This window comes from Marmota marmota, unplaced genomic scaffold (genome assembly GCF_001458135.2).
Source record: "Marmota marmota marmota unplaced genomic scaffold, marMar, whole genome shotgun sequence".
Classification (NCBI taxonomy): Eukaryota; Metazoa; Chordata; class Mammalia; order Rodentia; family Sciuridae; genus Marmota; species Marmota marmota.
In genome coordinates, this window is record NW_026000242.1 from 29,018,722 (window position 1) to 29,027,517 (window position 8,796).

The 8,796-nt window shown below is 38.7% G+C and overlaps 1 protein-coding gene across 9 annotated transcripts in view; it reads right to left on the minus strand.

Annotated features, from left to right (window-relative positions):
• The window catches only part of Fat3 (FAT atypical cadherin 3), a 622,271-nt gene that overhangs the window by 512,334 nt on the left and 101,141 nt on the right, over positions 1 to 8,796 (minus strand). For 5 of the 9 annotated variants that reach the window (XM_015489994.2, XM_048795703.1, XM_048795704.1 and 2 more), the window contains exons 1-2: positions 3,425 to 3,470; positions 1,490 to 1,551 (exon numbers count right to left, since the gene is read on the minus strand). The exons of 1 other annotated variant lie outside the window; for it this stretch is intronic. The gene's annotated coding sequence lies outside the window, so the exon portion shown is untranslated. Of the gene's footprint in view, positions 1 to 1,489; positions 2,075 to 3,424; positions 3,480 to 8,796 lie in introns of those variants that run through there. 3 more of the 9 variants (XM_048795705.1, XM_048795700.1, XM_048795701.1) reach the window with 3 other exon arrangements.

Genomic DNA, 8,796 nt, shown 5'->3' on the forward strand with positions numbered 1-8,796 from the left:
TTACTGTGCCTAATTTATAAAGTAAACTTTACCATAGGTTTTTATGTAACATACTAAAAACAATTATATATATGGTTTGATATTACCCACAATTTCATGTATCTGCTGAGATCCTCCCCAGATAAGGGGGAACTATTTATTTCTCTTCTTACAGGTAGAGAAGCTGAGGTTCAGAGACATTAAGGGACATCAGCAAATTAATGAGCTCATAAATCCCAGATTAATATCTCAGGCTAATATCCCAGGCTCCTAGCCTCTGATATTAGAGATATCAAATGTCTCAGTCCATTTTTTGTTGCTCTAACAGAATACTACTGACTGGATAGCTGTTACACAACAGAGGTTGATTCAGTCCATGCCTCAGCATCAAGAGGCCAGCACTTGGTGAGGGCCCCTTTTTGCACCATAATATGGCAGAGCACATGAGAGAGCACAAGAGCATGAAGGCTCAGGTCCCCCTTTTTCTTCTTAGCCTATAATCCCATCCTGGGACCCCACTCTTATAACCTCATCTCACTCTAATTACCACTCCCAAAAGCCCTTCCTCTAAACACCACCAACATATGAATTTGAAAATTAAGTTTCCAGCATATAAAGTTGGGGCAGGGGGACACATACAAATCAACAAAACCATTTCATCTATGCTTCAAGACAGAGTAGGCAAGCAGTAACACAGGATGAGGATTTGATCCTCTTCAGTAGATCTTAGCTTAAGTGATAATTGATTTACTGGAAATTTAACTCTGGAATTTTTTTTTTTTTTAAGTCTGATGTCCCTTTATGAAATGCTATACATTTGGCTGTAGCTGTGGCAACCTGACAGAAGCCAGCCCTGATTCAAGAACAGGATCCAGCTCAGGGTCCCCTTGTTGATCTCACCTCTGACCTCTGGGATGACCAACCACATCTTTCACATCCTGATATCGTGTTCTGCTGTGTTTCATGAATTTAAATATTTTTTAGGTATCTTAAAATAGATCAAAAGAACACAATTAATCTTCAACCATTTGGGGTCCACCATCCTTCTAACCTAAGACCTATTTGTTGTTTTCCAAGAAAGACTTGACAAAGATGAATTTCTTCTCTGCCCATTTCTTTTTCTTTTTTTTTCCTACATTTTTATTGGTGCATTATAGTTGTACACAATGATAAACTTTGTTGTTACATATTCATTCAGGCACACAATATAACCATATAATTTGGCCAATACCATTCTCCAACACTTCCCTCCATGCATTATTTCTTGACTTCATTTACCTCAACAAAAATTCCTCCAGGCTAATTTTGTATGTATGTTCCCCATGATATTAGGATGATCATATTATCTAAATACATTTTTCATGAATTTTGTTGGATTCCCATTCTGCATCACAAACACATGCATCCCCTTATTGATGGTGATTAAATGAAACATAAATCCTCAAATATGGGTAACTGTGGGTGTTTAACACATTCCACTAAACCTTTCCCTTCATTTTAAGATACTTACTTTTAAGGAAGGTGGGAACTTAGTCTCCAGATTCACATGTTAGTGGTATTTGGAGGAGGCACCTTTGGGAAATAATTAGTTAGACAAAACTATTAGGGTGGGGCCTCAGATGATATTAGTGATTTTATGGAGAAAAAAAAGTTCTAAGGTTGCACACTTTTGTGCTTTTTCACCATGTTTGATGCCATGAGTACGCCCTTGATAAGCCTATTCCCTCTCACTACTGACTGGGGAACCAACTCAAAGGACTGGTTCATTACCTCTCCCGAGCCCTAAACCCTGGCAGACTGATCCTGAAACATCCTTGATAAATATGAGAAGGGGGCTTGCTCTAGTTTACAATTTCTAGGATTCCAGAGTTGCCCTAGAGGATGCTAGGATCTTATGGGTGGTTTGGATCACTGATTTCTCCTTGAGTGGTTTTCCAATTCCGGGACTACTAGAAGTTCACTTGTTTTCTGTCGAAATTTTATATCTTATTTTCTTTCCTAAAATAAGATATAAGGGTTTGAAAGTAAATTTAGAAGACTATCTGGAGTCATACATGAATCAGAAATCTATAAACAAACTAAAGTAAAATAAAAAGAAAGGAAGGAAGGAAGGAAAGAAAAAAGGAAATTTTCCAAAAAAAATATTTCAAAATATTTCTATAATCCTGACAGGGGAGAAGCCTTTTTAAAGATGACACAATGCTCAGAAGCCATAAATAGGCTAACAGATCTGATCACAGATTTCATGAAGCCTTTGGCATAGGATGAGAACTTCTTATAAGCTGTTATTCTTATCTCTTCCACATATTCCACTAATTTAAGCTCTTTTTCAGGGGCACAAGATGGTGAGATGCAAATACCCTCGCCAAAGTCCAGCATCATTTGTCACCCTAACGTCCATCATATTAGTCAAGTAATCTACCAGCTCCCTAAATTTGGCTTCATTTTCAGAGAGTGGAGAAGTGGATGGTAAGTAAAGAGTGGCATTCTGAAGCTGGAGGGCAGGTTTGGCTTGGGGACATGAGTCAAGAGCACTAGGAATGTCTGAGAACTCAGAGGAAAAAAAATAAGGAGAAACACACCCAAATACCAAATGGGGCAAGAACCAGACAGGAACTGGGGCCTAAGCAACATCCAGAGCTCATCAGGAACAATGAAAATCATAGCCTCCCACGGGTACCACCCTGTCCTCTTGTGAGAAAGAGGAAGAGAAATGTAGGCACAGGGATGGGTGGGAGCTTCTACCTCTGTGCATCTTTAAAAACTGTTTAGGCCCAGATCAATAGCTCAGGAATTCCCAGATTACCTGAAACTGTGCACTCCAATGTGAAACAACGCACTCATTTTGGAAGTTAAAGGAGACAAATAACCCTTTTGTTTTACTGGTGAGAACTCTCTTAGGTTAAGCAAGTTTCTCGAAGTCACTGCCAAATGGCTAGTTACTGACAGATCCAGTGGCTAGGGCCCACGTCTCTCAGCTATTTAAAGGTCAGTGCTACCACCTCCCTTTCCTAAACACATGGGGAGTCCGTGTTGTCTGCAAATCATTCAAGGGCTAAGAGCAACAGGAGATGGATATGTAATTCATCCTGTAATAATCTTGGGGAGTGATTAAAGAAAACTGCCTACTGAGTTTCTTTGTTCTAGGATAAAATATGCAGGTTAATAGGTATTTTTGAAATGTTTTATAGGTTGCTATACTCATAATTCCTGCCTTCTGAATTTTATGAAATACTCTACCCCAATATTAGGAGCCATCAAAATGTGAGTTCTCTAAGAAAATCAAGAAAATCCTCATTCCTCTAGTTTTCACCTAGTATGGCCTCTTTCTATTCATTCACTTCTTCACTCTGCTTAAACTGTAAAGAAACGTGAATACCCTGATTCTGTGGTTCTGACTCCAGGCTTTGCAGTGAGAAAAACATAGTAATAAAAGAAAGCCTACCATTTGGCCTAGATGCTTTTTAATTGGAAGCCTTGTTTTTCTTTTCATCTAGAAAAAAAGAATGAAATAAATTGTTACCAGGAAGTTGCATCATAAGCAAAAGCAACTGCATATCTTGTAAATAATAAATACTTCTTTTGGTATCTCAACTAAATAAGAAATATCTTAAACTTTATATTATACCTTTTTCACCTTAAATAATGACTGAGTAGTAGAAAGGGAACTTCAAATTTGCTTCTCAATGGCAATATCAGGATAAGAAAACAGCTACCTTGTACAAAGCTGGAATCATGGTCATTGGAAAGCACTCATTCCTAAAATTATCAAAGAATTATTTGACTTTGACTCACTAATCTAGAGAATAATTGAGTCAACATCAGCCTTTATTTCTGAGTTTTGATAGTAAATGAGCCAACAGGAAATAAGCCTCCAATTTCTGGTGATGGGCAGAGGAGCATTAGGCTCCTGCAGACTATGTAAAGAGACCACAACTGGCTGTTGTTCCATGTCTCAGCAGGTGAGACAGAAACAACAGGCTTCATGCTTGTTTGTTTGGATGCCATTTGATGGGGAACCAGCCATGGTCAAATGTGCTCCAACACTGCATCCATTATATCCACATTAACTACAACTGTCCTGTGGGATATAATGAAAAGAAGAGATGCTGTCCCAAAGTGAAGGGTGGGGTTCGGGGCAGCAGATGGCTTGTTCAAAAATGTTTCCTTCATTGTCCATGACACTTAATACTTAATACAGACATTAGGCATGTTCTCTTCACACGGAGCAGGTTAGAAGGATTTGGATCAACTGTTTGCGCAGTTTTCAATGCCTCTAATTCATAAGGCAATTTGCACCAAGTCTAAGCTGGAGTCTGCAATATGGTGCAAGACTGCTTTTGTCTACTGTTACGGTTTAGATATGAGTTATCCCCCCAAAGCTCATGTGCTTAGAGGTAAAATAATTAGATTATGAGAGCCTTAATCTAATCAGTGAATTGCTCCCCTGATAACTGGATGGTTACTGTAAATAGGTGAGGTATGGCAGGAGGATTTGAGTCATTGGGGGCATGCCTTTAAAGTATATATTTTGTCAGTGGTGGGGGTAGTCTCTCTCTGTTTCCTGGTGCAATATTCCTAGCTGCTTTCCTCTATCACACTCTTCCTCCATGATGTCCAGCCTCCCCTCCAGCCCAGAGCAACAGGATTGGATATCTATGGACTGAGACCTCTGAAACTGTGAGCCCCAAAATAAACTTTTCCTCCTCTAAAAGTGTTCCCATTAAGTCTTTTGGTCACAGCAGGAAAAAAAAAAAAGCAGCTGACTAAAACAGCTACCCAATATTTGTTCCTGTGGTGTTGCTTAAATAGCACTATATTTCTTTAGAAAGGAAATATTCTGAATCCTCGGTGATGATCATGGTTGATTTCCTTTGCAGCTAGCATGTGTTCAATTTAGGCTGATGAAATGACCAGAAATGTGCATAAGGGAGGAGACAGTGTGAATTGTTTTGTTTTCCAGATATTTAGGTGTCAGGTAACATTGCCCTTTTCTCTTCTTTTCTTCTTCTTGTATTGAATGGGACAGCTATTTTGCAACCATGTGGTAAACTTATAAACAAAATACTCTTGTAGGAAACTTAAGAGAATCACAGAAACATTAGTGTTAGTATTGCTGAGAACCAGAACCAAAGCTCCCAAGCTCCCACTGCCGACTACTTCTTATGTTAGAAAGATAAACCTCTAGTTAAGCTGCCTTATTTGGGCTTTCTATTATTTGCTGCCAAATGCATTTATAAATAATGTAAATATTTTCTGAGAGATCCAACATGGCGATGGGCGCGGAGAGATCAAGTCTCTGACCTCTTCACCTGCGCGGGCATAGGGAGATGTAAACTGTCTAAATTCTGCTTGCTCAGGATCACTAGGCAATGCTGAGCTGACGTGGATCTGGGGCGAACAGTCTGGGCCTCTCAGAACACACACCGAACCCGGATCAGCTGCATTCAAGCTCCCGTCGGCCTGCTTCTTGCAGCCAAACTGCCGTGACTCAGCACGAACGACCCCACTGAAATAACTGGTCGGCCCTTATTAACTTATGGAGGTAAAAGCCAACCGAGCCTTCATAGGCAGTGGCCACAGGTTTGAAACGGGGCTTGGGAGAGATAGTCAGGACCCACCCGTTGCATTGGTCACCCGGCAAAGGGAACGAACTGTCACCATTTGCATTGCATGGGATACCACCATGGCAGAGAACTGACATCACCATAACGCAGCGGAGGAGATAACTTCATTGAAACCAGCAGCGACAGCATCAAATAAATTTATAAGAGTAAACAGTAACTCAGCAGTCAAACAGAACAAGAAGCAACATGAGCAGCATGAAAAAGCAAGGAAGAAAAGGAGTACAAACAATGCAGGACAGCCTAAATATTCAGGAGGACCTAGAGTCATCAGAAAAATGGTCATATAAAGAACTCAAGGAACACCTTAGATGGAATGGAACCTTAAAGAGGATACGAGACAGCAAATTCAAACAGTGAAAGAACACATTGAAAATGAATTACATAAACAGATAAAAGAAGAAGTTAAGCATCTTTATCAGGAGATAGAGATAATAAAAAAAATCAAACAATAATTCTAGAAATGAAGGAAATTATAAACCAAATTAAAAACTCAAATGAGAGTATCACTAACAGAGTGGAGCAAGTAGAAGCCAGAACATCAGATAATGAAGACAAAATATATCATCTTGAAAAGAGTCTAGCCAACTCAGAAAGGCTGGTAAAAAATCACTAGAAAAACATCCAAGAGATATGGGATAACATAAAAAAAACCAAACTTACGAGTCATCGGGATAGAGGAAAGTATAGAGATTCAAACCAAGGGAATGAGTATNGTGGCATTTATACACCATGGAGTATTATGCAGCACTAAAAAATGACAAAATCTTGGAATTTGCAGGGAAATGGATGGCACTAGAGCAGATTATGCTTAGTGAAGCTAGCCAATCCCTAAAAAACAAATACCAAATGTCTTCTTTGATATAATGAGAGCAACTAAGAACAGAGCAGGGAGGAAGAGCAGGAGGAAAAGATTAACATTAAACAGAGCCATGAGGTGGGAGGGAAAGGGAGAGAAAAGGGAAATTGCATGGAAATGGAAGGAGACCCTCATTGTTATACAAAATTACATATAAGAGGTTGTGAAGGGAATGGGAAAATAAACAAGGAGAGAAATGAATTACAGTAGATGGGGTAGAGGGAGAAGATGGGAGGGGAGGGGAGGGGGGATAGTAGAGGATAGGAAAGGTAGCAGAATACAACAGTTACTAATAGGGCATTATGTAAAAATGTGGATGTGTAACCGATGTGATTCTGCAATCTGTATTTGGGTTAAAAATGGGAGTTCATAACCCACTGGAATCTAATGTATGAAATATGATATGTCAAGAGCTTTTTTGTAATGTTTTGAACAACCAATAAAAAAAAAGAAAAAAAAAATATTTTCTATCTTCTTACAAAATGAGTCACTGGATGAAATACATTTTATACATAACCAAGGGGGATAATTTGCTAAATCAGACAAAGCAGAAAGAGAACTTATGAAATACTAAAGACTGAAGAATATGAATCCTATAGTCATCTAAAGCTTGCTAAAGCAACAAATGTCAATCTCTTAGGTTTGTAGTCATTGCCACCAACATAATTTCCTGAGAGCAGAGATGCATTAATTCAGAAAACCTATTCCATATACATAGCCATCATTTATCACTTAGATTGTCACAGAGTATCTCTTGATCTCTAAGAAGACAAGAAATACCTATACTTTATGTTAGTGCAGTAGACTCCAAACATTCATAGTGCCATGTAGTAAATCCTTAATATATGCTTGACACTGCTAAGGGCATTGAATGCATTGCTACATTTCCCCTAAGACAATACTATGAGGTAAGTTTAATTAGCTACTTTTCACAAATAAACAGATGGGAAAACTGAGGCTTCAAATCTAATTTGCTTACTCTAAATCACACAAGTAGTCTGTGATCATGCCTTTGTGACTCCAGCAATTAGTGCTGTTCATCAGCAACATTCTGTTGTCTACTCAAGAATCATGGTCTGTTTTAAACTAATTTTGTCAACATGGCTATGGCTTGGGAGCTAGACACTGGCAATAAAGGCTTAGGTGTGCATGAAGGAAACACACACTTCCTGACAAATAAAGAATGACCCCTCATCTTTTTTTTCAAGCTGCTCAAAAAATGACACGGTCCTGCATTCTGAGAGCACAGACACCATTTTAGCCACATGTTAGACAGGAGCTAAGCTAAGGAGTCACCTGACAATGAGAAAATGTGTGCCTTCAATTAAAACATATGGGGAAAAAAAGGAAATGAGAGGAAAAATTATTATACTTGTTCTATACACCAGGGAGTCATTGATAATAGGTTCAAGGTTGCTGACTTAATAGTAAGCATCAAGCTAAGGGCCTTCTATTTTGCTTAGCAAGAATTTATTTCATGCAGCTCTAGGAATAGAGACCAGGCTATTTTCACTATTTGTGCTATAAGGAACAGGAGAAGAAGTGTCTTCAGGTCCCCACCAACTGTTTGGAGCTGTCAAGGCTGGCAGGCATATCTGAAAGGATCAAGTCAAGCTTGTCATAATTGCACCTTAATGACTTCACAAGCTGTAGGACTCTCACCTGCTCCAAATGTCAAACAACAATCTCTGGAGAATGTTCAGATTCCAGATACATCTCCCTGGAGCCTTGACATAATTTACCTAACATATTTGAAATGGGTATTAAATGTTATCAGATTAAAGGTCCTGGTTCCTAGAATATCTCTGCTAGAGTCATCCTCAAATTTCTGGTGTCAGTCTTCAGCAAAAGCCTCTGGGGAATCTCACAAAGAGTTCCAGCTTGCGGGAACTTCAGCAGTAATTGTTCTTTACTTCAATGTGTCTTTACATCAATTATAACACAAATGAAATGGGTTAGAGGTCACCATTCACACAGTGGTATGGTACTTCATTATCCCTGGACATTAAGACAAGGCCTAAATCTAACCAGAGTCTGCATTTTGCCAATTAAGATTTTTAGTGACTATACACAAATTTTCAAAGCCCTTCCACACACTTTCAATCTCAGCATTTATGGCCTTAAGCCTCAGCTATGACAACTAGACAAAAGAAATCATTTTTAGAACAAATAAAGTAAACAGAAATTCAAATATGAGTTTCCAAAAAAAGCAGTTTATCACACCAAATATTCCAAATAAAGGTTGTGTTTAGATTTCCTCTAAGGCTAATGGCTGTTTCTGGGTTACTATTAGAAACTATCCCCTCCTTTTTTTTTTTTTTTTTTTTTTTTTTT